This window comes from Oryctolagus cuniculus, chromosome 7, assembly GCF_051225735.1.
Source record: "Oryctolagus cuniculus isolate XC-2025 breed Fujian yellow rabbit chromosome 7, ASM5122573v1, whole genome shotgun sequence".
Classification (NCBI taxonomy): Eukaryota; Metazoa; Chordata; class Mammalia; order Lagomorpha; family Leporidae; genus Oryctolagus; species Oryctolagus cuniculus.
Genome location: NC_142873.1, coordinates 108,364,241 through 108,378,947, shown reverse-complemented (window position 1 = coordinate 108,378,947; position 14,707 = coordinate 108,364,241). Strand labels below are relative to the sequence as shown.

The following is a 14,707-nucleotide window of genomic DNA, read 5'->3' as shown; positions in this document are numbered from 1 at the left end:
TTGAAAACTGAAATTGGTAAGATACATTATGTAATGAATTAGGTTTCTATTTCCAGATAAAATAAGAAATGAAATAAAGATTTGAACTACTTAAAGGATGAAAATACTGACAGTGTTTATAAGCACTGTGAACCCTTTTGTGTTTCAGGCACCCAAAATTCAAGTGTTTACTAGATTTTTCTCCTGAAATCCTGCTCTTCTTTTCTGTGCTTCATGCATTTACTATTACTATTGATAGAAAACAGCAGGGTTAAAGTGTCTTATATCTGTGTTCATTATGAATCCCATAGCTTTTCTATTTAAGAAAAAAATAGTCTCAAAAATACTCTTAGGGGGCCGGCACCGCGGCTCACTAGGCTAATCCTCCGCCTGCGGCGCCAGCAAACCGGGTTCTAGTCCCGGTCGGGGCGCCGGATTCTGTCCTGGTCGCTCCTCTTCCTGTCCAGCTCTCTGCTGTGGCCCGGGAGTGCAGTGGAGGATGGCCCAAGTGCTTGGGCCCTGCACCCGCATGGGAGACCAGGAGAAGCACCTGGCTCTTGGCTTCGGATCAGCGCGGTGCGCTAGCCGCAGCGCACCAGCCGCAGCGCACCAGCCGCAGAGGCCACTGGAGGGTGAACCAACAGAAAAGGAAGACCTTTCTCTCTGCCTCTCTCTCTCTCACTGTCCACTCTGCCTGTCAAAAAAAAAAAAAAAGAAAAAGAAAAATACTCTTAGGGGCCGGCACTGTGGCGTAGCGGTTAAAGCTGCCACCTGCAGTGCCAGCATCCCATATGGGTGCCAGTTCATGTCCTGGCTGCTCCAATTCCCATCTAGCTCTTTGTTATGGCCTGGGAAAGCAGTAGAAGATGGCCCAAGTCCTTGGGCCCCTGCACCTGTGTGGGAGACCCGGAGGAGGCTCCTGGCTCCTGGCTCCTGATCGGCGCAGCTCCAGCTGTTGAGGCCAACTGGTCAAACAGTGGATGGAAGATCTCTCTAACTCTTTCAAATAAATAAATAAATCTTTACAAAAATAGTCTTAGTGCCTTTTTTTGGTTAATATTTTACCCACTAATGCTATTTTAGATGTATTTAATCATTTTAATAAGGTGTCTATAAAAATTTAAAACATTATATATTGTATTTGAATTAGTGAAGAATAAGAAAAAAAAACTAGCATACTGAGCCTATAGGTGTTCCATCAGTTAAATTTCAAAATTTTTAAAAGGGACTCTCAGAGATAGGTTGAGACCAATGGTATCCATTAAACGAGCTCCTGTGATGTGGAAAGGAACCCCGGAAGCAGTAGAAGGCATGTGAGGGCATTTACTTGCCATGGTTGTGGTTGTGGTGTGCTTCTACTTAAATACAGGTAGTGACACACTGACATTTTTGTTGCCCAAAAATCTGTAGTATCCTGCATTTAGCTGTACTAAAATAACTATAAATTAATGGAATCTACAAAGAAGAAACTTATGACTGTATGGTAATTGGGAGCCTTTGTACAGCTAGGTAAAATTTCCATGATACAAAGTATTTGGAGGGGCAGCGCTGTGGTGTAGTGGGCTGAGCCTCCGCCTGTAGTGCCACCATCCCATACGTACGCCAATTCGAGTCTTGGCTGCTCCATTTCCAATCCAGCTCCCTGCTGATAGCCTAGGAAAGCAGTGGAAGATGGTCCAAGTACTTGGGATCCCACATCTACGTGGGAGACTCAGAAGAAGCTCTTGCCTCCTGGTTTCAGATCAGCCCAGCTCTGGCTGCTTCGGCTATTTGGGGAGTGAACCAGCAGATAGAAGACTTCTCTGTCTCTCCCTCTCTTTGTCTGTAACTCTGCCTCTCAAATAAATAAATCTTTAAAAAAAAGTATTTGAATTTTAAAATTTATTCTTATAAGAAAAAAGACATGACATTATTTCATGTGCTTAAATGAGAATTGGCTTATTGAGTTTATTTCAGAAGAAAAAATATGAAATGAGTAATTGTTACTGTATTAGCTGCACCGTTAAATTGGCAAGTTGTAGTATAAAGCTTAAATCTGTGTTTCTCAAATGTGAACTACAGTAGTCTAATGCTGCTTAGTATATACTTTAAATGCTACAAATAGTCTCAGCACAAAACATGTATTGAAACCTCTCAAATGAATGCAACCTTTGATGTAGGTGTTTTGATATGCCTCAGAAACTATTTGGGTGCCTGCAAATTTGTTAATCTGGTAATGAAGATACTTCCTGTTCTCTTGTTGTTTTACTACTGTTAATTTAAGTACAATTTGTTAAATGGTTAAAATGGAGTTGTCAGTGAAGAAACTCAAAACCAGCCTCATTCATGTAACTGCTTAAGTAAAAACTATATTTCACATTCTATGGTAAAAATAATAATAATACATCCCCATTGCTAGTTAAAAAACAAGTCATTGGAAGAAATGAGAAGTTTTTAACAGCAAATAGCAACAGATTTCAATTCCAGCTCTGCCATTTATAAGCTTTGTTTGCTCAACTGGAAAATGATGCCATTAAGATCCAACTTGGGGACCAGCATTGTGGCATAGTGGGTAAAGCTGCCGCCTGCAGTACCAGCATCCCATATGGGCTCTGGTTCAAGTCCTAGTTGTTCCACTTCTGATCCAGCTCCCTACTAATGTGTCTTGGGAAAGCAGTGGAGAATGCCCTAAGTGTTTCAGACCCTACACCCATGATGGGAGACCCGGAAGAATCTCCTGGCTTCGATCTGGCCCAGCCCTGGCCATTGTGGTCATGTGGGGAATAAACCAGCAGATGGAAGCTCTCATTCTCTTTCTAACTCTGCCTTTCAAATAATAAAAAAAAATCTTAAAAAAACAAACAACTTCCTGGTTATTACAAAGATTAGACTATCAAATGCAAAGCACACAGCCCAACACTGGAGACAGTAAACACAAATCATTTGTCTCATCCCCTTGCTCCCTCTCCCCTTCCTTGAGGAAGATATGCTATACATCCCTCAGACAGGCCCTACCCCAAATACACAGTCATCTGCAGATTACAAGACACTGACAAAAGGGCCAGTGCTGTGGCATTGCAGGTAAAGCCACCTCCTACAGTGCTGGCATCCTATATGGTTCCAGTCCTGGCTGCTCCACCTAAGTCTTTGGGCCCCTGCATGCACATGGGAAGATCCGGAGGAGGCTCCTGGCTCCTGGCTTTGGATCAGCGTAGCTCCGGCCGTTGCGGCCATCTGGGGAGTGGACGGGTGGATGGAAGACTTCTCTCTCTCTCTGCCTCTGCTTCTCTGTAACTCTGCCTTTTAAATAAATAGTCTTTTCTTAAAAAAATTATTTATTTATTTGAATGGCAGAGTTACCCAGAGAGAAGAGAGACGGAGAGAGGTCTTTCATTCGCCGGTTCACTCCCCAGTTGGCCTCAACGGCCGGAGCTGAGCCAATCCAAAGCCAGGAGCCACGCAGTTAAGACACTATTTAGGATACCCACATCCCATACCAGAGTGGCAGCTTCAAGTGCCACCTCCAACCCCAATTCCAGCTTCCTACTAATGTACACCTTGAATGAAGGCTCTAGTGGCTGGGTCCCTGACACCCACATGGAAGACCCAGATTGAGTTCCCAGCTCCTGGCTTCTATCTGGCACAGCCTCAACCATTGTAGACATTTGGGGACTGAACCAGCAGACGGGGGAGCTCGCATGTGTGCAGTGTGTGTGTGTGTGTGTGTGTCTTGTTTCTACCTTTCAAATTAAGTTTTTAAATACATTTTTAAAAGAATGCAGAAAAGCATAATAAATGTTTCAAGCTTTGAATGCATAATAATGAATAATCCACTTTGGCACAGTGTAGAAAGAAACAGAGAACAAGCTGAAAAGGTAAGCGGAGGACTTATCACAAAAAGCCTTTACTACCAGACTAAGGTAGAGTTTGGACTCTTTTCTGTAAGCAAAAAGGACTTGCAAAGGCTTGTGATCAGGGAGATTCTACAACCTGAGTTAAGCTGCAGAAGATTAGTCTGTGTCCATGGATGATACCCTGGAGGGGAGGCTAGAGGCAGGGAGGCTAGACTGCGACGATCGACAATCACCCTGGTAAAGGAAGCCAGAGCAAAGCTGCAGCTGTGCGAATGGAGAGAAGGCAACGGTGGGAAACTCTGGGAGGGAGCAGAAGAGCCTGCAAACTGCTATGTGTAGGGTGGGGAGAAAGCAACAGGGGAGGTCAGGAAGAGTCCAAGGGCAGGGGTCAGTAATCTGGCCTGCATGCCAAACCTGGCCTGCCACTTGTTTTGCACAGCCAATGAGGTGACTAATTTTTCCATTTTTAAGTGGTGGAGGGGAAAAGAGTAGCATTTTGTGACAAGTGGAAATACAAAGTTCAATGCCTATATGTGAAGTCTGCCTGGAAACAGAGGCAGGCTCACCTGTACAAACACGGTGTCAGTGTTAGCGCTACAACAGATCTCACTAGTGACAGTGAGACAATTCAGTCTTTGCTGCCTTTCCCTTCACCAGGAAAGCTTTCTAAGGTTCTGAGGAAGCTGGATACAGATGGTATTAAGAGAAACAGGGAAATCATCTGTCAGTACAATGACAGGCCAGGAGAGATATTAGTTTTGTAACAATTAATGGCAAGTGTCAGCAAAGACAGCCAGGGTAGAATGAATAGATCATGTCACCTGGGTGCTAGGCACGGGCTCCTTCCTCTGCCTCCTGTATTCTTCCTCTGGAACACTATGTCCCTGACTCCTACTTTTTTTCACTCATCTCTCAGTAATCTGCCCAGAGTTTTACCTAATGGTTTCAGCTGAACACAATCAGAATAGCCAATTTAGGCATTATCCGTAATACTTTTCTTCAGTGTGTAATACATGAATTAACCCTAAAGTGGGTTTGCAGGTATACTTAAGCAAGCTTCATTACATCTCTTAATATAAATCATATCTGTCTGGCTACCTGTGTGCAATCCACCAAGCTAATTTAATTAGCGGTATGACTTTCTTTTTACTTATTTATTTGACAGATAGAGAGAAAGGTCTTCCTTCCGTTGGTTCACCCCCCAAATGGCCGCAACGGCCGGCGCTGCGCCGATCTGAAACCAGGAGCCAGGTGCTTCTTCCTGGTCTCCCATACGGGTGCAGGAGCTTAAGCACTTGGGCCATCCTCCACTGCCTTCCTGGGCCACAGCAGAGCTGGACTGGAAAAGGAGCAACTCCGACTAGAACCTGGCGCCCACATGGGATGCTGGCGCTGCAGGCGGAGCATTAACCAAGTGAGCCAGGGTGCCGGCCCCAGCAGTATAACTTTCCCATGAAGGCTTAGTGCTTGGCCTAGTAGTTAAGATGTTGCTTCAGCTGCCCACATCCCACAAGAGGGTGTCCAGGTGCCAATTTCAGCTTCCTGCTAATGTACACCCTGGGAGGCTCAAGTAATTGAGTACCTGCCTCCCGCATGGGAAACTTGGATGGAGCGCCCAGCTCCTGGCTCCTTTAAAACAAATAAAATTTTTTAAATGTCTTAATATTTTTCCCTGATAGTTGGCCAATTGTTTTTCCTTGAGTTCTTTTGTTTTGTCTTTTCTATTCCTATAAAAGATTACTTTTCAATTCTACTAATGAAAAAAAATTACTATAAATTACAGCCTTGTTATAATCTAAACAAATTAACTGTGCAAGCAAGCCTACAGATATAATTGTGCTTAATTAAATGAACCATTGTCAGTTCTAGTATCCCGAAGCCCTTAAAAACACAATTAAAAACAAATAAGAGCTTCACTAATTACAAATTGTTCTTATCTATTTCTACTTTATATCTTCATGCTGATCTGAGTTATTTAATGCTCCTGAAAATAAGACCTAAATTTAGCTTTTAAATTCATATAAGTTGGCCTTTTCACCAGTTCAGTGGACTTCCATACCAACTGCCCTTCCACAAATCAACTCAGAGTTTTACTGTTGTTCTCATTCTCAAATGAGAAAACAAGGATTGATATCAAAGCACGTGGGATGTAAATGATATTAAGAGCTCTTTTCCAACCACAGTGGCAACTACCATTCTTCTGAGTATGCATAACACCCAAGAAACCTGCTCAACTAAATACACTCAAAATACGGAAAGTGTGTGTATAAATGAGGAGGAAGAACCAACTCTATACAATTTTAAATTTTGGATAAATCTTACTCTAGGAAAGCACAGCTTTTCATATGGAAATAAAACTGTAAAAACTTTCAGTGGAAACTGAGTATGTATATATATGAGAATTCTTTTAACTCTTATAATTCCTTAAGCAGCAATATTCACTGTAGCATTATCTGATTTAAAAGACTGTCAATTTCCACACAACTCTGCAGGCACCATTTTACAAACAGCTATGCCTGGGGCCCCTCCGCCAACAGACCTTTTGCTAAGTAAACTGAATCAGTGAAGGCAACACAGTTTCTTTATATTGACTTTCCCAGAAAGGCTAATACATTCCTACCAAATTATCTACCTTACATGGCATTTAAAGTTAAATAAATGCATCCTTGTTTCTCATTTTTCCTTAAAACCTAATTTACTTGAATAAATTTGAGTAAAACCTAATTTAGCCAGCAACTTTAACCCTTGTAGTTTTGAGAAATCACCTTTTTAAAGCTCCTAAATGTTTTACTGACTCAATTGTTACTTAAGCTGTTCTAACAAAGAACATATCAGCTATCCTTTGTTCTGCTTCTACTAGGTGGCACCTCTCTACAATCTTAAAACATTCTGAATATAATTTGAGGGTTTTTTTGTTTTGTTTTGTTTTGTTTTTTTGACAAATAGAGTTAGACAGTGAGAAAGAGACACAGAGAGGTCTTGGGCCAGCTCACTTGGTTAATCCGCCGCCTGCGGCGCAGGCATCCCATTTGGGCTCCAGGTTCTAGTCCCAGTTGCTCCTCTTCCAGTCCCGCTCTCTGCTGTAGCCCAGGAAGGCAGTGGAGGATGGCCCAAGTGCTTGGGCCCTGCACCTGTATGGGAGACCAGGAGGAAGCACCTGGCTCCTGGCTTTGGATCGGCGCAGCGCCGGCCGTAACGGCCATTTGAGGGATGAACTAACGGAAGAAGAACCTTTCTCTCTGTCTCTCTCTCTCTCACTGTCTAACTCTACCTGTCAAAATTAAAAAGAGAGAGAGAGAGAGAGGTCTTCCTTCCGTTGGTTCACCCCCTAAATGGCCGCAACGGCCAGCGCTGCGCCGATCTGAAGCCAGGAGCCAGGTGCTTCCTCTTGGTCTCCCACCCACATGGGAGACCCAGAAGAATCTCCTGGCTTGGGAGGCCATTGTGACCATTTAGGGAGTGAACCAGCGGATGGAAGACCTTTCTCTCTGTCTCTCCCTCTTTGTTACTCTACCTCTCAAATAAAATCTTAAAAAATAAATAAATAAAAATAAAGCTCTTCCCCTAAGGAGTTAAGCAAAGTGCCCCACTGGCTTTCCATTCTGCAGAATGTCCCCAGCCCATACTTTCACACCTCCCAACCCCCACTAAGGTGTCTGAAGCTGCCTGTTTCTGCGGGAGAACTCCCACCGCATTTCAATGAGGCTCTACAACCTGACCTCTTCTCTTCTCAATGGCTTGGGCAGCTGCAGCTGTATCCATTACCACACTGCATGCTTAACAGTGTCAGCTTCAGCTTACTACAGTGTTCAAAATGGTTTGCCCTGCCACTAAATGCCCCAGATTGTTTCACTTTTGAATTATGTGTCTGCTTTTCACAAAGCTCCTATTCCTCATTAACTACTATGAAAAAAAATTAACACTGCTTGCCTCCAAGAGTGTGCCTTCCTGGATTCATTCTTTCAGAACCTTTGTCTTGTAGGTTTGTTGTATGTGATCTACTGTCTTGAAACCCAGTCAGATAAACTGTCAAAGAATGCTTTATAAATTAAAAGCAAATCAAAGTAGGTTTTGCTCCACTATACGGCAAGCATTCTCTTTTGGCTAAGCATGCCCTGTTTCCTTGCAGTCTTCTGCACTGCTTAGGAGGAATGGCTAAGAAAAGAGCATTTTCTAGATGAGAAGGAAAGAATAGCACAACAGTCAGAAGCAGCTGACTGTGCACAGAACTTTCAGTGCTTCCCAATTCTTCCATTTGTTAATGTTTTTCTGGGGTTCAGAAACTGCCAGTGGTTTCTCTTCTTCTCCACACACTGATTCAGCACGGGCTACTTCCCTGACCTCACACTGCTCACAGATGTATAGAGAGTCCCAAACTCACAATCCAGCCCAGCCTGCATGTCTAGCCTCACCTCCTTCTGCTCCCTCCCATCTGGTGTCTGCTCGAGCCACAGTGGCCGCTTCCCATTTTGTCACGTACATGCCCAGCTTCCTACCCTTGCTCCTGCTGCATCTCTGCTTCTACCCACTCAAAGCCCTACACAAATGAAGATTCTTCAAAAAAGCATTTAACAAGAGCCCCAAGCAGGGTTTTGCCCTCCTCCAGAGTCCTAGTGCTTTTTAAAAAATAAATAAATAGTTTATTTATTTTCATCTACTTGAAACACAGAATGACAGAGAGTGAGTGAAGTTTTCTGGTTCATTCTCCAAACACCTGCAATAGCCAGGGCTGGGCCAGGCCTAAGCCAGGAGCCTGGAACTCCACTGAGGTCTTCCATATGGGTGGAAGGGACTCGAAGATTTGAGCCACCATCTGTTGCCTCCCAGGATTGGAAGCAGAGTAGGCAGAACTCAAACCAGCAATCTGATAGGATGTGGGCTTTGTAAGCAGCAGCTTAACCTGCTGTGCCACAATCTGCCCCCAAATTTTATTTATTTGAAAGGCAAAGCAACAGGGAGAGACCTTCCATCTACTGGTTTGCCCCCCACAAATGCCTGCAGCAGCTGGACCAAAGCCAGGAGGATCAGAACCAAATCCAGCTCTCAGGGTGACAGGGACCCACAAACCTGAGCCATCTCTTTCTGCCCCCCAAGGTGTACCTCAGCAGGAATCTAGAATCTGAAATAGAGCTGGGATTTGAACAGAGGCACTCTAATACTGGATGCAGGCACCCCAAGTAGTATCAACCACTGTGCCAAATGCCTGCCCTCCCCCAGTCTGGGGCACTCTAATACAATATCATCCACATTGGACAACAGCTACACACAGCAGGCTTATTCCCACATAAATGGAGCCCTATCCAACTGACAGGCACACAGTAAGTACTAAAGAGATGCTTGTGGGGCCAGCGCTGTGGCGCAGTGGGTTAAAGGCCTGGCCTGAAATGCCAGCATCCCATATGGGCGCCAGTTCTAGTCTCGACTGCTCCTCTTCCAATCCAGCTCTCTGCTATGGCCTGGGAAAGCAGTAGAAGATGGCCCAAGTCCTGGGGCCCCTACACCCGCATGGTAGACCCAGAAGAAACTCCTGGCTCCTGGCTTTGGATTGGCGCAGCTTGGGCCATAGTGGCCATCTGGGGAGTGAACCAGTGGATGGAAGACCTCTCTCTCTGTCTCTACCTCTCTCTGTAACTGTCTTTCAAATAAATAAAATAAATTTTAAAAAATAAAAAGTAAAAAAAATAAAGAGATGCTTGTGTATACAAGGAATGATGAATTAATCTGTATTTCTAAAAAGAAAAATCAAAAAAAAAAAAAAAAAAGGAAAGCTTACTGCTTATTCCTTAGACTTCAAAGGAGTACCCTGAAGGCTAACCAGGAAACATTCCACAGTCACAAAGCAGGACTGATCCATTTGCTTGCGTATAATCTCCAACTGCAAAACTCTGCAAATGCCCTCTCCTCTGGGGTCTCCAACCTGCTGCAGAGGAGGACAGGGAGTTCTGCCTGGTTCTTTTTTGTTTGTTTGTTTTTTTGTGGAGAGTGAGAGAGAGAGAGAGAAAGGTCTTCCTTTGCCTTGGTTCACCCTCCAATGGCCGCCACGGCCGGTGCACGGCACTGATCTGAAGCCAGGAGCCAGGTGCCTCTCCTGGTCTCCCATGCAGGTGCAGGGTCCAAAGACTTGGGCCATCCTCCACTGCACTCCCGGGCTACAGCAGAGAGCTGGCCTGGAAGAGGAGCAACCAGGACAGAATCCAGCGCCCCAACTGGGACTAGAACCCAGTGCGCAGGCGGAGGATTAGCCTATTGAGCCACGGCGCCGGCCCTGCCTGTTTCTACTTTTTCTCTCAGAGCTACAGCAAGAGCTCCGCAAGTATTTACTGAATGAATAAATGAACAAAATGTCTTGTGAATATTACTATTAAATAAACTGATTCACTCCAGATTAAAAATATCCCCATACCAGCTCTGTCTTCTGTTCAGAGAAGACTTGAAGTTTCCTTTTACATCTAAACCAGGTCTTCCCTGGGAACTGGCTAATTTACTCAAGACCACCAAGGAAGAATGTGTGCCCACTGCCACTGCAAATAACTGCAGATCCTTAAAACTGAGAAAGTAAATGCCACATGGAAACGAGCTTTGTGTTTTATGCTTTCTTGTTGTCTCAATCTGCCAAAATGTTGGTGCACTTCAGAAGGAAGAATACACACTGCAATTCGCTTCCTGCCCTTAAAACCCAGTCATTTCGACATGGTAGCTGTTTAAAAGCCCATGTCACCAGAGGGTTTCTGAGACAGGAAGCAACGGTGGCACACCTAGCTGAGCACAGGGGAGACCAAGAAGCAGGGAGTAAACAACAAGCCTAATGAGAATGCGGCTTAGAGGTTAGCTCAAGATGCGGAAAAACAGAGAGCCAATTTCCCTAATGCCTCCTATAATGGAACGGACTTTCATGGTAAAAAGAGAAAATTGAAAGGTACAGAAACAAGCAGCACCTTCCCTGCTCACCAGCTGCGCTCTGTTTGGAACACCAGCCCTTCTCCCAGTTTTAACCTCCCTTACAGAAACGAAATGGGTAAGAATGTGATTGTCCTGAAATGAGAAAGGGAGTGGAGCACAGATGATTTTTTTCCCTGTAACTACTACTTTCCTGTATTTTCTTATTTTTTTGCAGCAAGTTTTCCCTCTTGGTATAAGAAAATCATCTTTATGCTTAAAGAAATTATGGAGTTAAAGTACACTGAGTCCTTTACCCCCAAAAATGATTAACAAAAGCCTCTACCCCTTTCCTCTCAATGATAGGTATTATCTTTAGAGGAATTCACTTATAAAAAACAGTGTCTTCAAAATGGCACTTCCATTCCCATACATTATACAGGCAATATTTGATTTCCCTCAACAACTCAGTGAGATGGCCAAGGTGGGTATTTTTCCTCCTTTTCACAGATGAGAATAGGTGCTGGAAGGGAAACGACTCATACCTGACAGAGCCTGTATCTTCTTGTTCCTCACCCAGCACTACAAAGCAGGACTTCTTCACCTAAGCACTACTGACATTTTACACTCCATGGTGCTTTGCTGTGGACAGCTGCGCTGGGCACTGCAGGATGCTTAGTAGCATCCCTGGCTTCTACCCACTAGAAGCCACAGCACCACCCCGGCCCGAATTCTAACAAAATATCCACAGAAACTGCAAACATGTCTGTGGGCGCAAACTCATGCCCAGCTGGAACCAGTGGTCTAAAAGAATCTGCAAGGTCCCTTCTAGCACCTCTGTTCTGTGACAAGGCCCAGATGACAGTGCCAGCAGATGCTGCTTGCTCAGCGAGGCTCAATTAACTGATTCCCCATCCTCTTGAAACAATTTTTCTAATGTAGAAATGAACAAGAATTGCTTTGCACAAATTTACTGAGGATAGTAAATCTTCTAATGACATATCATTATCTTGTCAGAACATAATAAAGACATGCAGAATGTGTGTTGAGGAGGGAAAACACTTAGCAGGGGAATCAGAGTTAAAAACAAAGACCTTAGTCTTTGGTAATAAGACTATAAATGCAGTTACTTGTGACTACCTTAGTGTTCTCTAAAAAAGGTAAAAACCTACACATGTTCTCAATATTCACTTCATGTGGGTTTCTGGCCACATCCAAGGTATGCAGAAGAAACTGAGTGAAAACTTTAAACATTATTAGAGTTTGTAGCTGGTGGTCTGCAGCTGGAACCAACAATGTTTGTAAACCAGAATCTAAACTGCCAGACCTCACAGCCTATTTAGAAGTTAAGTCTCTTTATGTCATTGAACCCAAGTCTCTACTCCTGCAAAGGCAACCCCACCCCCAGAATTCCTATTGTCACTAGGTTTTTTAGTAGTTAGTGCCTGCATTTTGAAAAGATTTGCAACCTAACTCTTCTTAGTACCATCCCTCTGTAAAAGGTTTCTACATGCTCAGAGATAATCACAAGTTTGTACACAGCATTAGCCAAACTGACATTAAGACCATCTAAACTACGACTGGTATGTGGTTATATTTTGAGAAATTATTTTACCAATGTCTAACTCATGCAATCTATCATCATTTCCTGACTGTAGTAAATAATTAGTACACTGCAGAATGGAGGAAACTGGCCATCCTCGATGTGCAGTGTCACACTGCAACCCTAATAATACAGTTTTGTAGCTGCTTAAAGAAACTAAGGAACAGCGAAAGTGTTTACTTAAGATGACATATAGAATTAAATAGAGGCTTTCATTATTCCTACTCCTGTCCACAGTCCTTAAGTATGATCTGCTTACATATTTAAATGTGATCTGGATCTATACGTGGGAGACATTTTCTCCATATTACAAAGCAGTTTGTACTAGAAGAGTCCAGCACTCTGAGAGTCTCCATCAGCCTTCAACACAAAGTACAAAAGAACACATTGATCCTTCAATAAAAACGATTCCCTGGTCTTGGAAAACCTCAGAGTCACCAAAAGCAAGAGAGTCAACAAAAAATGGGAGAAACAAACATGTAATCAACACAAAACGCTGATCTCGAAGAATCTGCTTCCATTGTATATATATGCCCAAACATATCTCAAATCTTTTCTTAGAAAAAAAAAAAAGGCCAACAACCAAAGACTCCATGATTGTACTTAATTGTATCTGCAATAGACTCATCACTTAACTACCAAGGTTTTCACTGTTTTCCTCCCTGAAGAAAGTAATGGCGACTTTATACCACTGCAAATTCCTGCCACCAAGAGAAAAACTCTAGGACTACGGGGAGCAACGTTAATAGCACGTCCAAGGCGCGAATAAAAGGGACAGCGAGAACACGGTCTCCTTCCCCAGGAAAACGCGGAGAACATTAAAAAAGTACACCCAACACCTGCCAGGCAGTAATCACACCGTCTCTCCAAGCTCCCTTGAGAACTTCCGTAAACACACGCGAAAGCAGCCCACCCCCTGGGACCCGGGGAGTGACCCGCAGGCGTGTGCACCGCCTGCCAAGCACCCTGGCCCCTCGGACTGAGGCGCTGACCCATGGGGTCCCCGGAGGTAGAGCCAGAACCCAGCTCCAGCGTTGGTTACCCGTCCCTTTACAGCAGGGTTCAGGATTCCCTGGGGCGAGGGGACCGAGTGTTCTCTCACCCAGGGTCATCTTTCCCCCTTTTCTTCCGCAGGCTACCTGGGGCCTTCGCTCCTAACAGAACCTGAAAGAGGAGGGGGCGTTTCCTGAGTTCACAGACGCCCCCACCCACCCTCACCCGACTCTAGAAACTCTTGTTCCCCGAGAAGACCAGGGAGGAATGCGGCTGGGACCCTCAGCCTCCATCCCGCAGCCAAAAGCTAACCTCCTCGCCCCCTGCCGCAACCCCGCGGTCAAGTTCAAGGCGCCGCGAGCGAGGGCCGTCAGCCCTAAGCCCGCGGCTGGATCTCAGGGTGGCATAAACAGGATGTCAGACGGCGCGCTCCGGGCTTGTTTATGAAAACTTGCCGTGCGCTCTGGGGGAGGGGGCGGCGAGCTCAATCTCTCCCCGCCGGCCGGCCCCCACCCCAGATCTCCCGGCCGGCCGGCTCCGCTGGAAATCCCCCACCTTCCGTGCCCGCACTTCTCCGCCGGCCCGCCGGGTGGACGCCGGGGCCGCCCGGACTGCGCGGCGCGCGAGGAGGGCGGAGAGCGGCGGCCACCTCGGCCAGTGCGGGGCTCCGCGCCCCTCGCCAGGTCGCCGCGGCCGGCCGCGCAGGCTCCCCCACCTCCTCTCGGTGACACTCACCACTTCCGTGTGCGCCTGGGCCGGGCGGGCTCCGCGCAGCAGTGCGGGTCGCGGTCAGGGGCCGGCTCGCTAGGCGGCCAGCCCCGCCGGGCTCCTGCGAGGACACGCCTAGGGCTGAGGAAGGGGCGCCTGGAGGGCAACCAGAGGATGAGGCGCAGGCCCGCGCGGTCCGCAGCTCCCGGCTATTCAGCGGGCGCCGCGGCCTGCGCTCGGCGACGCACCCGCCTCCCGCCCCGCCCCGCGGCCGCCCCGCCTCCCGCCCCCGCCCCCTCGTGACGTCACGAGCGGCAGCGGGGCAACGTCGGGCGGGGGCCGCGGTCCAGGCCCAGGGCCTTGCACCTCCAGTTGCCGCCGCGGGCTCAGTGCAGTGTTTGCTCTCTCGCTCTCCCTCCCTCAACTCACCTCTTTTTAGCGCCTCTTCTGGAATCGAAGTAGAATTGTCGGGATTTGCCCACATGGGCTTATCCCAAGGCTGGAGTCTCTCAACACTTTTTAATTTTATTTTTATTTCGTTTTATTTGGAAGGTAAAGGGGAGAGAAACATACCTTCCGTATGCTGTTTCACTGGCCTCAAATGTTTGTAACTGCCAGGACTGGGCCAGGACGAATGCAGGAGCCCTGGAACCCAATCTGGGTCTCCCACGTGGGCGACAGGACCCAAGCACTTGAGCCATGCATGCTGTCTCCC

The 14,707-nt window shown here is 46.1% G+C and overlaps 1 protein-coding gene across 5 annotated transcripts in view; it reads right to left on the bottom strand.

Moving 5' to 3' along the window:
• The window catches only part of JAK1 (Janus kinase 1), a 142,203-nt gene extending 127,965 nt beyond the window's left edge, over positions 1-14,238 (bottom strand). For 2 of the 5 annotated variants that reach the window (XM_051856411.3, XM_008265123.5), the window contains exon 1: positions 14,020-14,238. The gene's annotated coding sequence lies outside the window, so the exon portion shown is untranslated. Of the gene's footprint in view, positions 1-6,805; positions 6,944-13,393; positions 13,451-13,839; positions 13,936-14,019 lie in introns of those variants that run through there. The other 3 variants (XM_070078352.2, XM_070078353.2, XM_089300501.1) reach the window with 3 other exon arrangements.
• Positions 14,239-14,707: the final 469 nt, after the last annotated feature.